Consider the following 20,038-nt stretch of genomic DNA (forward strand, 5'->3'; position numbering starts at 1 on the left):
CTATGGACACCAAAACCATTCACCGATGCATTTATTTAACTTTGCCCAACAAGTGTCGCCGTAATAACCTACACTAATATATAATCCCTCCGATATGGGATCGTAGATTTTCGCGGCGTTCAGGTGAAAGACTCTCCATTCCCGGGATGTCACCGCGTAGGTTGTTTTTCAGACAACAGTTTCGCCCGTGTTTCAACGAGCGTCTTCAGGTCGAAGTGCCGGGACGTTGTTTTGCATTAGTACACCGTGCCTACGAACTTTCTGATATCCCCGAAAATCTCCCTTTTCCAGTAGCGAAAATGATAAGATCATTCCTAATGCAGAATATGAGGAATTTTTCTTAAAAAAGGATAGTATTTTAAGGCAACTGGATATTTACAAAACCAAAATTCATTCGTCTCCCTAACAAGAGTGTTGCCAACATTACTTTGATTAGGCCAATAAATCAGACATTTTTCTTTGAACTAGACGAAGAAGCAATATTAAAGAGGTTACTAACAATGATAAAAATATTTTTTCAATTATTCTATTCTTGAGTTTAGAAAAGCATATTTTCAGGAACAAACGAAAGGCGGGTGGATGGAGCAAACCATTCCGGTACTTTTCTCGTTTAAATTTTTTAAAAGTAATCTACCGGTTGACATAGGTTTTGGATGGTTACGACTTCCAAATAAATGTTTTGTGACTCCTAACAAACACAAAATCCATCAACTTACTCTACATCAAGTCCCTCTCCATCTCTGAGTCTTCTTTCCTCCCTTCGTCCCGTCCAATATCCCTATCCTGTTCCTTCCCTTTCCTCGTTTGCCTAACATTCTCCCCTCAATTACAGTCTTCAACATCTCACTGACGGTCAATACCCCCCTCATCCACTTGTCCTGCCTCCATAGGATTTCTCCCAACAAACCCCTCTCTTCGCCCGCCATACCAAGTAGTGCCTCAATTGTTTTCTTCTCTGTCCATTCCTCCCTCTCCATTCTTCTACAAACCCACATTTCAAAAGCCTCCAATCTACGTCTATCCTCCTGCTTCAATGACCACGTTTACGCACCTTACAAAGCTACACTTTACATCAAAGTTTTGACGAGTTTTTTCATAATATCCTTACTAAACGTCCTTGTCATCAACTCCATCCTCCTTGTGAAAGCCTCTTTCCCTAGCGCAATTCTTCTCCTTACGTCCTTACTACTTTGACCGTGTTGGTCCAAAACACTTCCCAGATACGTAAACTGTCCTACCTACTATAGATTTTGCCCTCCTATTTTGTAGTTTAGGTTAGCCTTTTTCTTTCTAGAAAATCGCAAAACCTTTGTTTTATTAATATTCATTCTCATCCCATACCTGTCGCACTGAATTTCCAAGGATATACGATCAGTTAGAGGACATAATCGCGTGTGTTCCTGCAGGGAAACATTTGATAATGATGGGGGATTGGAATGCGACGGTAGGCGAAGGAAGAGATGGTGACGAGGTCGGGGACTACGGTTTAGGCACGAGGAATGACCGCGGGGAGAAAGCAGTTGAGTTCTGCAGGAGACAGAGGTTAGTCATCACCAACTCTTGGTTTGGACACCACAAAAAGCGCAGGTATACATGGAAAATGCCAGGTGACTATGAAAGATATCAGCTAGATTACATCCTGGTTAGACACAGGTTTAGGAACAGTGTGAAATATTCGCACAGCTTCCCAGGAGCGGATGCGGTCTCTGACCACAATTTAGTTATTATAAAAAAGGTAACAAACAATGCAAAAGAAGCATGGTGGAAGACGCAGTGCGAGGATATGGAAAGTCTGCAGAGGAAGGGGGAAATCGGTTCGCTGTACAGAAAAGTTAAATCTCTATCGGGAAGTAAAAAAGGGAGATCAACGCTAGCAGTTAGAGATAAGGCGGGTAAGGTAATTGTTGACACAGTATAGATCCAAGAGAGATGGAAGGAATATAGAGAAGAACTATATAGTAAAGAGCTTAGACCAACAAAGTTAGGCATAGAAAAGGAACATGACGTAGAGGAAGATAGCTTAGGTCCAAGCATACTAGACAATGAGATAGGAAAGGCATTAAGGGAGATGAAACTAAAAAAGGCCGTGGGGGTGGATAACATTCCCGCGGAACTTTTAAAAGGCTTAAGAATATGTGGGAGGAAGAGGCTATATGGGCTGATCCGTAGTATTTATTAGGAAGGAATCTGGCCGGAAGATTTTGTGAGATCAATTTCAGTTCCTATTCCGAAAAAGGTAAAGGCTAAATCATGTGAGAACTACAGGACGATAAGTTTGATATCCCACGCAGCTAATGTTGTTCTCAGGATCATAAACAAAAGGATAGAGAGTAGGGCAAATGATTACTTAGTGGATGATCAGTTTGGGTTTAGGAAGGGCAGAGGTAATAGTGATGACATAGCAGTAATGAGATTATTAATCGAGAGGAATATAGAACACAACCAGGAGGTATTTGCCTGTTTCGTAGATATCGAATAACCGTTTGATATAGTGAATTGGGAAAAACTAATGAGTTTATTGCAGAAAATAGGAATAGATTCGAGGGAAAGGAGGCTAATCCGCAACCTGTACATGTCTCAGACTGCTCAGGTGCGGGTGGGAAACGGGGAGTCCGCATGGGCAGTGCTAGGAAATGTGTAAGGCAGGGTTCCCCATTATCACCGTTGCTGTTCACCCTATATGCAGAGCAAATGATTAAAGAGGCATGGGAAGAACTAGAGGTAGGAATGAATGTGGGCGGGGAATTCGTAAAATCAGTTAGGTTTGCGGATGGCCAAGCTTTAGTTTGTCAGTCAGCCAAGGGGTTGCAAGCATTGCTTAGTGAATAGGAAATTCAGTGCGACGTGTATGGGATGAGAATCAATATTAATAAAACAAAGGTTATGCGATTTTCTAGAAAGAAAAAGGCCAAGGTTAACATTAAAATAGGAGGGCAAAAACTAGAGCAGGAGAACAGTTTACGTATCTCGGTAGTGTTTTGGACCAACACGGTCAAAGTAGTAGGGACGTAAGGAGAAGAACTGCGCTTGGCAAATAGGCTTTCACAAGGAGGAGGGATTTGATGACGGGGACGTTGAGTAAGGATGTTAAGAAAAGACTCGTAAAAACTTTGGTATGGAGCGTAGCTATGTACAGCGCGGAAACGTGGTCATTGAAGCAGGAGGATAGACGTAGACTGGAGGCTTTTGAAATGTGGTTGTGGAGAAGAATGGAGAAGGTGAAATGGACAGAGAAGAAAACAAACGAGGAATTATTTGGTATGGTGGGCGAAGAGAGGGGTTTTTTGGGAGCAATCCTATGGAGGTAGGAAAAGTGGCTGAAGTGGAATTCAGGATACAGTTGAGCAATATTATGTTTTTAAAGCTACATGGTCCATGATGGAAGTAATGGTCATGATTTTTTTGCGACGCATATTATGGCAGCGCGATAAAACTGGTCGGTTAATGTGGCGAAAGATCTGACCTTTGAACGCAGCAGGTCGCCAGTTTGCTACAAGCAGTTAGAGCGGAAATGCGTGCCTCCGCGTGAAGTGTGTTTTTCGACTTTGTGGCACGGGAAGATTGTGCGTTCGCTTTAAAAGCGCTACGTCATCAAGTTTCGCGTGCAGCTTGAAAAGAATGCATCCGAGCTAAGACTTAACGGAAGGATTAAATTAATAATAAAATAATAAACATGTAAAACACTTCTTGTACAAAGCCGTATCTATGGTTATTTTTTATTAATGTTTAATTTTTTATTTTTTTAATGCGATTGAAAACTGAATATTTAATCATGTTAACCTGAGTTCGGTTGTTTACATTTAGGGCGGTGCCCTCTATACACTATCCGTAATCGTTTCATTTTCGTGCGTACAAGTCTGGGATACACGTTTTTTCTACAGGTATTTTTTTCTTGCTAAAATTTCCTCGAGTGAGGGGGGGGGGGAGGAATTATTCCCTTCTGGTCTTGGCAGGCGATTTGATATTCTATGTAAGGTATCGTCAATCGCACGAATAATCTCGTAAAAGGCGGGGTTTTTATGGGAGAAGTGACGGGCAAAATTTGTCTACATTTTGTGGCCAATGTAATAAGATTTCCTTGGCTTTAGAAAATCGTGTTATTTCAATTAGGAAGTCAATAGAGCGCTGCCGATATGTTTTCGTAGACAAAGATATGTTGGTATACACATTGCTCAGGAAGTGTTTAAAAGACTTTAGTTGGTGCTTGATTCCTATCGAATGACAAATAATGCAGTCAACATAATGAAAGCAAGAGCTCAAGTTTTCGATGAGGTCACTACCAAGTTGATTGACTATATTTCCAAATAATATTTAAATAGTTCAGTAAAGGGTGGCAAATTTCATCTTCTGTAATTATTTATATAAATATGTTGTAAATTATCAATAATTACTCGTATTATTATATCCATTGCATATTATCTTACAAATAAATTACGTCGCAAAAGCTTGCGGTTTTGCATTATGAAACAGTTATAAACGAATTCTATTACTTTAATTGATTTCTATTACTATTTTGGAATAAATTGCTTCAAAATTAAAGCGGGTTGTATTGAAACTTGGATAGATAGATAAGGCGCAGCACTTTATCGGATAAGAAACTAATCAGGTATCGTATTGCTTATATATCTTTTGGAGATCCGAATCTCTTTGAAAATACTAATTTTGTGGTACCTTTTTTTAAGGAATTGGACCATATAAACTGTAAAAATATGGCAGGGTTAATATGTTTTTCGGTCGGTACACTTCATCCTTTTCATATTCAGAGAGGACCTAAGTATAAAGCACTGGATATTCATTGTTGAGGATGCTTACCTCGACCCTCTCCATCATTCAGACTGCATGCCTCTTTTATTTCACCACTCCCCAATTATTACCCCTCGTAACTCCAAACATAATAATAAACAAATACCGACAACCATCCAAAAAAATTTCAATCAGGTATCTTACTCAAAAATTTAGACTATGCACAAAATTGGACCGAAACAGATCCCTGTGGCACGCCAGGTCATGTAAATTCAAAATGTCTGATTTTACTTATATCGAGCGGTTATATTATTTATTATCTAGTCTAGGTAAGGTAGACTACGGTATGATTTAAGATGATAACTCTCTGGAAGTATCTACATGTCTTATCCTTGACTAAAACACGGAGCCCTACACCTCCCTAACAATAATATGCTTATGTATGTTCCTCTAATCCACATTAGTTTATCTCCCTTCTTTCCGTCCAAAATACCTATCCTTCTCCCCACCCTGCCTCAATTTCCTAGCATCCTTCCCTCCAACACAGCATTCCATCACCAATGAAAACGCTCTGCTTCCAATTTTCTTTGACCATTCGATCTCTCCTTCCTCAACAGAGCTTTCCCTTCTTTTTTCAATTTCCTATTTATCTACTTGACCGTTTCCATTTTTCTCAGGACCGGGATGGAGCTGGGGCTAAGGCTTTCCACAGAGGGGCCCTGGATTAGAATCCTGGGGACCACAAATATTTCTCAGTGGTGTCTCGATCCCTACTTGAGCTTCTTTGTGGAGGGCACTTTGAGTGAGTACGACGTCCGTCGGATGGGACGTTAAACTGCGGACCCCTTGGCGCCTTTCGACAATTGTAGACGAATGCCGACGCCGGGTTTCTCTCCACACTTCATCCTCTCCCACCCATCCCTAATGGCGCAACTGACCTTAGTTTTCAGTCGCCTCCCACAAGAATACTAACACCCATTCCTCTCTTTACTCACATCTTAAAAACCTCGAGCCTACTCTATTTCAACGACCAAGTTTTCGAGTTATATAAATCAACGCTTCATGTCAGTTTTCCCTACTCCATTCTTAATCTCCTTGCTTAGCGATCCTGCCATCAAATCCCTCTTCCTTGTAAAAGATCCTTTGCCGAACGCAATTCCTTTCCTTATGTTCCTACTACTTCGAACATTTTGTTACTCAACACTTACGACATAGGTATACTCTTCCTTTTGCTCTATGTTTGGCCCATCAGAGCTTGTCATGTCTATCACCCTACCTTGAATTCATAGCCTTAGTTTTGCTTGAATTGGAACGTAAACCTTATAATTTCCACTTATTTTCTACTGCACTCAGTAATACGCAACTGTGACCCCTTTGGCTGACTGACTGACTAAAGCTTGATTATATGCCAACCAACTGAGCTTAAGATTTAAATGCAGCATTTCCAGAGTGTAAAAATTATTCGCCTTGACCGGGATTCGAACCCGGATCTCTCGATATTCGGCTGAGTACTTCAGCCAGCCAAGCTACTGAAAAGTTACCACGATTTGCCTTGGAAGTTAAATAAAGAAAATAAGTCTAAAGAAAACTTTCTTATTGAAACGATTTCGAAGGATTATGCAATGAAATTTTATAGGCAAACGAGAGCGAGGAAATTAAATAGGTAAAACGTGAGTATATCACAAATTAACGATGTAAGGTATCTAACCGAAACTATAGAAATAGCAAATATATAAACTTTCATTAAACAGATATTAATGGGTGGCAAAGAAATTCAAACAAAAGATAAGGTTTGCGCAAAAGGCACAGAAATGACAAAGAATTTCGTCGGAGAAAAAGTATAAAATAGTTCACTTCCCTCAACAAAGGGTATTTACGCAGTAATGTCATAAATTGCAAAAAAAAAGGAATTTGAGGAAGAACAATTATTAGAACCAGAAGATATATCAATTCATGTTCTTTAACTGGGTGATTCAACAAAAGATTTGGTCTATCTGCGTCATATTTATAATTATTATTATTAAGGAAACTACCATTAAAGGTAGGTTTTCGATTGACACAACTGCCAAATAAATAATTTGTTTCTCTGAACAAAAGACAGCCTAACATCCTACTTAACAACAAGCCTTTTTTCAACTCTGTGTACTTCCTTTCTCCCTTCATCCCGTCCAACATCCCTATCCTATTTCTATCCCTACTTCACCGTTTGCCTAACTTTTCCCCTCTATTGCAGTCTTCGACATCCCAATTCCCGATCACTACGCATCCATTTTCCTGCCTCCTTATGATTTCTCCCAACAATCACCTCTCTTCGCCCACCATGCCTAGTACTTCCTCATTTGTTTTCTTCTCAGTCCATTTCACCTTCTCCATTCTTCTCCACACCCACATTTCAAAAGCCTCCAATCTGCGGCTATTCTCCTGTTTCAATGACCACGTTTCCGTACCGTACATAGCTACGCTCCATGTAAAAATTTTGTTTTTACGAGTCTTTTCTTAACATCCTTACTCAAAGTCCATGTCATCAACTCCCTCCTCCTTGTGAAAGCCTCTTTGCTTAGCGCAATTCTTCTCCTTACATCCCTACTACTCTGACCGTGTTGGTCCAAAACACTACCGAGATACGTAAACTGTTCTATCTGCTCCAATTTTTGCCCTCCTATTTTAATGTTTAGGTTAGCCTTTACCTTCTAGAAAATCGCATAACCTTTGTTTTATTAATATTGATTCTCATTGATACTCATTCTGATACTTCTCACAAATAAAATTTCTTCCGAAACCTTCCATGGGGCGCCTTCTGGAAATCCCAGAGTAAACCTTTCAGTAACTTAAACACCAATCCCGCACTTGACAAATTCCGCCCGACTTCAACTCATGAGCAAAACCCTTCCTAGTAACCATCCTGTCGAAATTTTTATACGTCGCCTTATCTAAAAAGTTTCCAATCAATTCTTCATAAAATTTCTCAGACCAAAAAATAACCTCTCCACGAACGAACGTCATGCCCTAAAAACCCTAGAGTCCAATCCCAACATCGTTGTCACCTCCGCCGATAAAGGCTCCTCTGTTGTAATTCTAAACACCAATGATTATATTTCCAAAGCCCTAGCTCACCTGAACGATACATCCACCTATACCACCACTTTCACCAAATACCGAATACAAACTTTCCAAACCGAAATTCGGTCTTTTCCACTCCACTCCGCACCAGAAGAAGGCCTAACCTTCCAAAACATTACCCTACTTTCACCCCGAAACCCCAGAACACCCTAGTTTTATCTCCACCCAAATATACACAAACCCAAATCTCCTGTCGTCCTATAGTTTCCAGTCATAATTCCCCCATCGAAAGAATCTCCGCATTCCTTGACCACCACCTACAACCACTTGTATTCTCCTTGCCTTCCTTCACAAATGACACAACCCACTTCCTCAACCGTCTATTTTCTGTCTCTTTTCCCCCCACACCAAACCAACATCGACGTCACCTTGCTTTATACCTCTATTCCCCATGCAGAAGGCTTATCCTACCTTCGGCATTATCTTTCTCTACGCCCCCTACCCTAGCGCCCCTCGACTGAATTTCTCCTCCATCTTGTCACTTTCTTCCTGACAAAAACTGAATTTTCTTTCAAAAACTATTTTTACCTACAGAGCAAAGGCGCAGCGATGGGATCGACGATGGCACCATTAAACGCCAATCTTCTCATGGGCCATCTCGAAGAGGGTTTCCTGTCACAGCAACCATTCCAACCTCTTTTCTGGGTCCGCTATATGGACGACATTTTTATTCTCTGGACACATGGCTCTGAGGCTCCCAATAATTTCAGATCCACCTTAAATTCATCTTTCACCGTTAAATTCACCTCTTCCATTTCAGACTCAACCATAACCTTTATTGGCACAAACATCTCACTTCACAACAAAAAAATTCACCACTTCAGTACACAACGAAGCCACTAGCCGTCAGCAATACCTACACCACACAAGCTGTCATCCTCAACACACCAAACGCTCGGATCCCTACTCTCTCTCTCTCTATCCGCGGACACCGCATTTGCAACATCACAGCCACTCTAAACAAATACCTCGATAATCTACACCTTCCACTCCAGCGTTCAAAACGCTCCATTCCTTACACCCTGTCCATAAGAGGACACAGAATTTGCAATTACCCTGATTCCCTTGATAATTTCCTTTCAAGTCTACACTGTTCCCTCCTCAAAAGAGGTTATTCCGAATCCCTCCTGAACAAGAGAATCCGAAAACATGCTTACACTCCCAAACCTTCCTCCGCCGCGGAAACCCACCCTCTTTCAATTTGCACCACATACTTCCCGGGCTTAGAATCTCCACGATCAATCCTAAAAGACCTCTACCCTATCCTAAAAAATCATAATGCCACCGCCAACCTTTTCCCCAAATGTCCCTCTGTTACTTTCAAACGCCCCGCCAACCTATCCGATCTCCTCAAATCAACCAATCCACTCCTTAAATCCCCAACCCGTCCCAAAACCACTCCCACGCCATGCAATAAACCCAGATGCAAAACATGCCCTATTTTCAAAACCAAAATCCCAATCCTCTCCCACCCGCTTTTTAACTCTCTCCCACCAATTCCCTCCTCTACTTGCACATCTAGCAATGTAGTGTACCTTCTGAAGGCCAACTTTGCCCTGCCTAATAATATATTAGGCAGTGCACCACACCGCTCAATATCAGAATCAACAACCACCGAGCCTCATGCAAAAACTCTTCCCTAGTTGATATGCTCCCTATCCCCAAACACGCCTCTGAACACAACACTCCCTTTGATAAATGCTATAGTGTAACCATCATAGCATCCCTCCCACCCTCTGATCCTCCACTGAAACTGAAAACATTAGAGCAATCCTTCATCTGGCTCTTGGAGTCCTGGAATTGGCCAGGAATCAATATTAGGCATTAACTACCCTGCTCTAATTATATTTTCATCAACCTTCCACCCCCATCACCTTCTACATTTTCCCCACCCTTCTAACGCTGCCCCTCCAAACCTGTCCCTTAGGAATTCTCTCCCCACCTTCCCCTTCCATCCATCGCTCCAGCCATCGTATTCACTTCAGTTCTGTCCCTCTCTTCCTTGATAAAGCTGGTCACGACCACCGAAAATTCGAAAAAATTTTTTTGTGTGTTTCTGTGTTTTTGTCTGTGTCCACTAGTGCTAAGTGTTATACAGTATATATATATATATATAAATAAATATATATAATATATATACTATATATATATATAATGTATATATATATATATAATATATATAATATATATAATATATATAATATATATATTATATATATATATATATATATATATATATATATATATATATATATATATAATATATATATACATATATAATTTCGTCGACGTAAAGCGGAAGTGTTGAATAATAAAATGGACAGCAACAAACAATATAGAAACACATAAAAAGATCACTTACACGTTATTTCTTGAAGATATCTTCTGGTGAAGACGGAGCAGAACTCCGTCGAAATTATCAAATTCATTATTTTTTTGTAGCAATCCATATATTCTTCCGGCTTATTGCCTTTGTTTTTGATACCGAAACCGATTTTATAAATCGCATAAAGTGATAATCCTGCACCTGGAAATCAGATATATCTCATTGCCTTCATTTTACTCTTGTTCATGGCAATCCTTTTTTTGTGCCACAAGATGACACAAGAATTGATTCGCAATGAATAATAAATTCTTCGCTTCGACCTAACAGCTTGAATTTATTTATTGCGTAAACTATTTTTTTAAATGGTTACATGTTTTATTATATTGAGTGTAAATATTGAATTGGGTTCCTTATATAACCATCAGTCATTTTTTCTCTTTATTGGCTGTTTGTTAGTTGGTATTTTTTGTTTTTGCATGTTTTCGGGTTGTAAGGGTTTTTGCATGAATGCATACTATGTTTTGTTTTTTAGATTGTGCAAATGTGTGGCTTTTGTATGTGGTTTTTTCCTAATTACGGGTGGTGGTTAACACCTCCCGCCACACGCCCTTGCGGCGGCTTGCGAGGTATTAAATAGATGTAGATTTATACCTTCGAGTCTCGCAGTCTCCCTCCAGATACTAATTTCGATCACTTGAAATCCATACCCCCACAATCCGAGCCCTGCTTTTCATATTATTTTTGCAAAATTCTTTTATACACATATATAGACAAGACCCTTTTCTAAATGATCCCATTTGACAGTTTGATCGTCCCCCTTACCTACAAAATCAAGCAATTTACATCCACATCACAGCTTCTAGACTAAGAAACAGCTACTTGTAAGTCCAAACAATTGACCTGTTTCATTGCTTTAATGGTAACTTGAGACAGAATTGTCTCACCTCCTGTCATACCAGAAGCTACACAATTCTATGCAGGTTAGCCAACCACTTTGAATGCATAATTATCCGTATCATCTGATCTCAGAATCAATTTGACGAATTGCGTAATCAGCAGCATCTGGTCTTCTGCATTGATTAGGGTAAAATATTCCTCGTTCAATCAAAGTACTCCCACATGAGCGATTCAGCCATACTAGTCCGCGCTCACACATATTTAGAAATTTAATAAGAAGACTTTTAATACGTTAGTATTTTAAACCAAGAAAATCGCAGCAGTGGTAATGATTTAATTGCAATTTTGATTAATATGTACACAGAGTAGTCATGGTTGAATGTGATAAAAGACCCAAAGGTCTAACAATAACAAGGCGAACAATATACGAGTGTCAGTCATTAAGTAAAGAGACAATAACTCAAAAATGGTTAATTGGATTTTTACAAAATTTGGATTACTTTTCAGCAAAATTGTCCCCTAATTTCATGCCTTCGTTCCATCTCCCTTGAAGCTTCATAAAAAACAAATGAGGAAGTGCTTGATATGGTGGGTGAAGAGAGGGGTTTGTTGGGAGAAATCCTATGGAGGCAGGAAAAGTGGATGAAGGGGGTATTGACCGGCAGCGGGATGTTGAAGACTGTGATAGAGGGGATAATGTTAGGCAAATGAGGAAAGGGCAGGAATAGGGGATAGGGATGTTGGACAGGATGAATGGAGGATGGAAGTGCACAGAGATGAAGAGGGACATGTTGTAGAGCAGGTCGCTGCATTGTGTTTTGTAAGGAGAAACGAAATATGTATTTGGTATTTGTGTTCATGAAAAACCGACCTCATGTGGTAGATTACCAGATAAAAAATGTAGGTAGCACTTCTGCGCTATTCTTCTAGCCATCAGAGAAGAGTGCAATCTAATTAACCGTTGTAGGAATATGCATCTTCATTGTGATATTTAAGATACAATTGTTTTGAAGGAATATGATATTTTCGAGGATTTTAAAAATGTTTATGCCTTTTTCTCTGTGCAATTATGTTTCTTGCGCAAACTACGGAGTGGAATAATACAAATCCAATTTGTAAACTTTTATTTTGAAGTGATTCCCGAATTGTCTGTTCATCAAATCGATCTCAACATCAGGTTTCTTAATAATCGCGTGGTAATTTCAGTGGTAGCGGACTCCACGTTGTGGTCTTAATTGACTCATCTTGAAGAATAAGGCTAACTTTTATAATTCACAAAAAAATATTTAATTGGCACTTCCATTTAATCACATACACATGCAGGTTACCTATTTAAGTACCTGCCACGTGATTCCTTTTCAGTCGTTCTTTAATATTGATAGCGAATGGCACTATATTCGTGAAGGATTCTCGGGTCTTCCACCGGGTCAAGGGTTCCATATTGGCCGACGTTTCGATGCCCGACTCGTGCATCGAAACGTCGGCCAATATGGAACCCTTGACCCGGTGGAAGACCCGAGAATCCTTCACGAATCAAATACGCCGGGAAAGCACCAGATCTTACAATGGCACTATATGTTTCCATATTGATTGAGCAAGCAGTGAAAAACTTCATCTAACGGCAAAAAATTAAGGCAAGATATTGAAAGGAAAACTTTGTTCCTTTAATGTGTTGTTTCCTTGAATATTTCGAATCAGATTTTCCCACCACTGATTTTACGTAGCATATTTCCTTTAAAATAGTCTCTCAGATATTTTCAATAAGCCTTCTTACATAATTGTTGGAACACATATTGACTTTGTAGCATGCAGGCATCGCTGAGCCATCTACATCTACATAGTACCGCGCAAGCCATCACAAAGAACGTTTGGCAGAGGATGGAAGGTCACCAGCTGTTCTACACACCATTTCCTCTATTTCCCAATGCACCTGGCACCCTGCGCACTACCCAAACACCGCGTGGAAAGGCGGCGACCGAGCACCAATAATACAACACACCTACATACATTACCAGTATTACAGGGTTAGCAGCTATCCCTATGGCTATAGACAAAGACGACAAAAAAATACGTTGAAAGAGGGCAGGCGCACATGCAATTCAGACAATTGGTGCCACCGGGCGTATTGGTGCACGGCGGGGGCGTTCGGACGCCAGACCTGGAGAGTGTTTTGTGGGAATTTAATCTTGTACTATACCCATATTTTCGATACAGCATAAATTATACTTTCTTAGGCCTAACAATGAAACAAACAAAGTAATTCTCCAAACCTTAATATTCCAAACCTACTTGCTATCGACCATTATTGTCATTCAGTTTCCCGTCACCGGTCCAGCCTTATAGTCAATTAATCATGGCATTCTTGGAAATGTCTGCCGTGCCCGTTTGATACGTATAGGAGTTTTTACTATGGAAATAATGCAAAATTTCACGCAATTCTCTGTTTTTCTCTAGCAATGCATTCCCACCAAATGACGACCTCCTGAGTGAATTTCAATACCCTCGATCATTCGGGTGTTGCTATATGAATCAGAGATATGGGCCATATTAAAAGGGGGACAAGGAAAGGATAGAAGGAATTCTGGTGTCCAAGGCGATGGCGGAAGATCAGATGAAGTGGGAATCGAGGAAGTTGGCAGAAGAAGAAGAGGCGGTGAGAATTGCGATGCCAAAAATAGGGAACAAAACTGTTAAGGCACGCCTCTGCGACGCAATGGATTTTTGAACAACTTAAGAGAGAGCGAATAAAAAAAATCAGATGCAACAGAAAGCGCAAAGAAGAGACAAGTACAATATCCTAGTAAAGAGGGATCATTTTTTATTTTAATTGTTAAAGCACTTAATTAGATGAGATTGAGACTTTATAGTCCGTTGTACCACCTAAAGGGATTACCTATTACATTGGCGACAATTACACACACCCAATACCAAGGTCGAGGAAGGATTCCCATGCAGGGCGGGAATCGAACCCATGACCTCCGGGTTGGCGGGCGAGGACGCCCGCCCCGCCGCCAGCGGAGTCGTCGTTGGGGCGGTAGAGAGTTATCATATAAGTGAGAAGAATCGTCATTTGTTCTTCGTTATGAGATAATAAGAGCGATGAAGTCGGCGGAGTCAACTCACCGCTTCGTCGAGTTCGAGGGTTCTCCATCGACCGGGAATGAATAGAATTCGATTGGGGGTCCATCCCCCACCCTTCTCCCTCTGCGCTCGTGCGTGTGCTCTCCCGCCCCATCGGAGGGAGGGCCGTCACCGGGAGCCTGTCTTTTGTTCGGTTGCGCCCAGACTCCATTGGCGATACGGAAGCACTTTTCGGAAACTTTTTCATTCCGAGGGTGCGAGGCCTTGAGGGGGAGGGGAGGGGAACTTTTTGTGCGAACATTCCAGGGCTCTCCTACCGATTATTAATATCCTAGGGTGCGGCTGATGTTTAATGCCCCAGAAGTGTAAGGAGCGAACTTGTGAGTTGGAAAAGGATAGCCGACGCATTGGGGAATATTAAATTTTTGCCATAATGACCCGCTGTTATTCTCAATGGAAGTGTAATAAGGTAAAGAAATTAATAATCTAAAAGTGTCAACTGCAGAGCACTGCAATTAATTTCACGCACTCACACACCTTTTGTCGATTTCGTAGTTAACATGGTTTGCTGAAAGTGCTCATGTTTGCAAGTGGAAAATATCCAAAAGCATGTTTCTCAACGTTCCTAGGAGACACTACCGACAAGGAATTCAGGGTGCCTACAGGCGTGACAGACACATTTCTTCGAGTGCATTTATGCAGGGGGAGAGCATTTTTAAGAAATTGAAGTATTAGTACGAGTACGCAAATCAATAAATATATTTTTCCCAGAGAACGCGCATTACTTTTATAGTAGAACCTGTTTAGCAACTGAAGCCGGTATCGAAATTCACTGGGTGCATTTCAATGACCAATTACTAATATTTGGCGTGTAAGTCGGAGTAATTGCAATACTATAACTGACGAGAAAACTCACAAATATTGCTTTACAAAGTTGTAATGATTGTACAGTGGTCAAACAGGTACGTTTTGCAATAGTGGCAAGTAGTAGGAACAAATCCTCAAAATTTTATAAACTGCAGAAACGTTGATGGTGTAAATGATAGAGAAAGATTCTTTTGCGATCGACATAAATAATATGGGACTGATAATCATACGTGTATTCTACCAACTAACATATGTAACATTTAATGTTGTAGAAGAGTAACTACTGGACGAAGCAAAATGCGCCTCAGTTAATAACAGCATTTAAGAGTAAATGGAGCGTAATTGAAAACGCTGAATTGGAGTTTGGTGTACCTTCCACGAATCGCAATGCCCCTCTCTTCTAAACTGTCCACATTAATGAAATATTGTAGTTAATTGAAGCACACTTAAATATTTCCACTCGTTTAAAATATAGCATGGCAACGATTGTCGTTGATTGGCTTGGTATTGCTTCATAATACTTCCATTTTTATCCAATTAATTCATACCATTAATTCCAATGATTCCATTAAATTATATATAAATCCCAAATTATATAAAAAGGAATTGTAAATAGAACTTTAGAAAAATTTAAGTGCATGCAAGAAAAACAATCATCGGTAAAAATTATCCGTATTTGAAATACCCCTTTCAATTCATGTATCGAATTTAACCAAGGAAAAACGAAATACCCAAAAACTACGACGAGCCCGAGGAAGTCTTTACAACAGCAGAGCGGACTATTAATCAGCAGCACCCGACAACTTTAATTATTTTATTTTCTTCTATAAAAACTCGTCTATTGGTATATTTTCTGATAGATAAACAACAAAAAAATTGAAAACATTTAATATTCATACGCGATGCAACTAATTTCCTTCTGGAATAATCATCAGTGCCATTTTAGGATGTATTTGGCAAAGTCTTCGATATATTTCATTCTAATGAAAAATCACACAATCTTGATTCAAATATGCATTTTTAAAATGGTTGATACTGATTTGAATTTGGTGATCTCTTTTGAAAATTTACCACAGTTCTCAGTATACATCAAAGTTAGAGAAAATAAATGATTAATTAGTTTTTAATCCAGGTTTTTCTCGTTCTTAGCAATTTATGATTCAGGATAGCAGTGGCATTTTGGCTTAAAAGATCGCGATGAAATTGCAGGTTTTCGTATATATATATAAATGCCATCAGCCATTTCATTACTCCAGAGTTCCAAGTGTCATGAAAATTTCTATTGGATTTGGAAAGCTGAAGAAAAAAATAACCGTAAAAAGTTTGAATATGGGAAAAAATCTGTAATATTAAATGAAGAATACAATGTATCTTTCCACTGTCCTTTTATTCACGTACAACTAGTTTCAACGCTAATGCGTCATCATCAGATTCCACAAAGTTGAGCCGGGAACAATTGAATATTTAAGAACTCTAATGCCTAGTTGTGATAGAAAGATGCTAAACGATCAAAAAATGATCTAGAATCCAAAGAATCGATGTAGATCTCAGGAGACAGATCGATACAAATGAAATGGATCCAAAAAAATAAAAGTGATTATAAAAAAATATCCCGTGAGTAAAAAGTGTATAAATTGGGGTCGACTTCCGGTAGTGATATCTTAAGTGTTCCGCCGGTCGCAGTGGAATGGGGAGAGAGGGGAGGAGAAATGAGGCATTGTGGTAGTAAAATCCCCAAAGCACGCGCCCCTAATGACCGAACTTCGAGCGGAACGAACTGGGACGAGAGATGAAACTTTTGCTCGTCTTGACCCGAAATTTTAGGAGGGTTTTAATTCCATATTAATACATCCCTCTAACGATGCTGCCTGGGCATATGTGTGCAGTTGAAGCTCATTTTAACGCCTCGCTAAAAGTGGGAGTTCACTAATTGCGGGTCTCCGCGAAAACCTCTCCCCTCAACCCCCAAAAGAGCTGTCCGTCCCATTTGGAAGTTTGGCGATGGGTGGACTCCCGACGGCTTAAACCCATTGGAATGCTACCGGGAGGGTCGACCCGCGCTCAAACACCGAGGCTCGATCCTCGAAAGGATCGATATTATAGACGAGGCCATCGATCGTTTTTGGAACCAGGAGTCTCGCTTTCCAATGACACCTGTGTCTTGATTTAACTTCCGATTAATTGACGGAAAACAATATTGTGGATACATGCGGATAATTGAACAATAAATAGGGATCGTGTCAGAGAACTTGGAGAAACTAATTTGGAAACATGGTTATTATAGGCCCCTGAATGCCAATATCATCTCAGTATCGGAGCTAGAGAATCAAATAGCAAGTCATTTCAAGGTAATATACCGGTTTACGTAGGTTTCGGATGAGCAAAACTACCAAATGGTTCTCTTGTTTCTCCAGACAAAACACAACCCCAATTCCAAAGCTACGACCAGTCCCTCTTCATGTCTGTGTACTTCCTTCCTTCCTTCATCCCGCCCAACATCCCTATCCTATTCCTGCCTACCTTATTGTTCTGTAGTCCTCACGTGATGCAGACTTTAACTTTTTCGGAATAGGAACTAACACTGATCTGACAAAGTCTTCCGGCCAGATTCCCTCCTCATCGATGCAACGAATCAGTCCATACAGACTCTTCCTCCCAAATTTTCCTAATCCTTTAAGTAGTTCGGCAAGAATGCTGTCTACCCCCGGGACTTTATTTGATTTCATCAAATGGCAAGTATCTCATTAAAAATTAGAGTTCGCAGGTTGATACTTGGTCGAGATTTTAATATAATCTGAATGCATGTTTGCTTTTGCAGTTTAGAAGCTGACGGAAAGGACAAAGAAATTTGCAAAATATGAGAGCATTTTTCATTGTAACTTACTGTATCAGTCAGTTACATCGCCTACGATGAGAAACTCTATTAGTTACTTATTATCTGCTAATTCCACTGACAACCGTGCCATTTTATCGAGTGCAGTTACCATTTAAAGAGTTAATGAACCTATAATGTTTTAATGGACCTACAAATTTACTACTTCTAAACTTCTGACCTATGCCTAATACGGCTAATACTGTTGTTATCTACATGACACGTTTCTATTTCTTAAATCGACATTTCCGTCTGTATTCATTTCGTCCAAACCTCCGTCCCAAAATCGTTCGATTCCTATTCCTTACAAATCCAACATTCTACTCTCATTGTAGTTTCCAACATTCCACTAACACTATAAATACTCTTCATCAACTTCCCTGCCTTCTTTGATTCTCTCCCAGCAACCTCCTACCTTTCCCTACTATAATAATCTTTAGGTTTTCTATTTTGCTTTCGATATTTATTCCTCTTCTTTCTTCAGACCAGCATCAAAAAAGCCTCCAAGCTAAGCTTAACGTCTTGCCTCAACGACCAAGTTTCAAAGTCATACAAAACTACGCTCCATATCGAAGTTGGATGAAATCCAACCTCACTAATCCTGTGTAATCAGGCCGAAGCTTGGTGTGACAGGTGAGAGTAGAGTTCACATCAAAGTAGTTTTGCCTCAAGGAGTTTGGAATTCATTGTTTAACAGTGCACGAAGAGGAATTCCTAGCCTTCTCTCTCGGATCCCTTTCCCTTTGCCGACTTTCGGTTCCCCGCGAAAGTTAGGTTACTAAGCAAATCTCACCTCTTGGAATTTAGATAAACTTGTCCAAAGACATCACCAGGGACCCAGAAGGCGAACCATCCACTAGCGGGCGAAATATATCAAATAATATTCATTGGAAAAGTCAAAGGAAATATTCCACGATTGTATCCAATCCTTCAAGTTTACTTTTTTATGGTGTTCGGTCGAAAGATTAAAGGCAGATTGATCGGTGGTATTCAATTTCCAAATAATGTTATCAGATATTTTCCTAAAAAATGATGCTCAGATAATATATCACCTCGTTGGTTTTATCAGCTATTCCATTACTTTTTTAATATAACCTCTACGACGTTTCTAAGGATTCTGCTTTGATCAAGCTCATGGTATATGCGTAAATTTTCTCTAGAATTAAATTAGACGACAAATGAAATGTTAAACAAAACATATTTTCCTCAGATCGGTAATAATCAGTGGCCATTGTGTTTGGGAAAATTTGCTTCGAAAATTTTATTTAATTAACTCTCCCGCATTCAATGATGCTAACAAAACGTTAAAAGGGCACCTTACTTCAAAATGTAACTCTCATAAGTAATTTTCATATAATCCATAAATTTCTATCTTGGGCTTCCTCTTCTATTTTTTCTATTATTTTCACCTCCATTATATTTTCCAGGACGTTGTTCGGTCAGAGAACAAGTCCAACAAATTTAAATTTCCTTATCTCTCTATTCCTTAAATCTCTTTAACTAGATTCCTTTCCTATCTTTAACTTATCTCAAAACTTCTATGTTGCTTTTCTTGCCCTTTCATCTTATTCTTGTTATTCTTCTCGAAATTATATTGCAATTCCTTCCAACCGAGCCTTTCCCCTCTTTCCCAATGTCCAAGTCTCACTTCCATATCTTAATGTACTCCGCATAAACGTCTTTGGAAAGGATTTTTCTGCTTCCTAATTTCATGTGTTTTTTCCAAATAGATACTTTTCATTGTCAAATGCCTTCTTATTCAAGGATATCCTTCTTTTCACTGCAGAAGTGTATCCGTTGTCTCTTGTAATTACGTCCACTCCAAAGGAAGCAGAACTCTTCTACTTGGCTGGCCATTGACCCTCCTATTCTGTCCTGTTCATAGACACTGCCATGACTTTCGTGTTCTTCACAATTATTTTCAGTTCCCATTTTTTCTATGCTGAGGACAGGGTTTTGAGCATTCTTTTCATATCTTTGGCTGACTCTGCCAGGGTCACAACATCATCTGCAAACCTAATGCACTGTATCTTACTTCCATTTATCCCCATCCCATTGTTTTTTCCTTCATTGTCTCAGTAGCCTCTTCAAAATATAAGTGAAATAGACGTGGCAAACGTGGACATCTTGTC

The sequence above is a fragment of the Hetaerina americana genome, unplaced genomic scaffold (genome assembly GCF_022747635.1).
Source record: "Hetaerina americana unplaced genomic scaffold, ioHetAmer1.1.p SCAF_6, whole genome shotgun sequence".
Taxonomy (NCBI): Eukaryota; Metazoa; Arthropoda; class Insecta; order Odonata; family Calopterygidae; genus Hetaerina; species Hetaerina americana.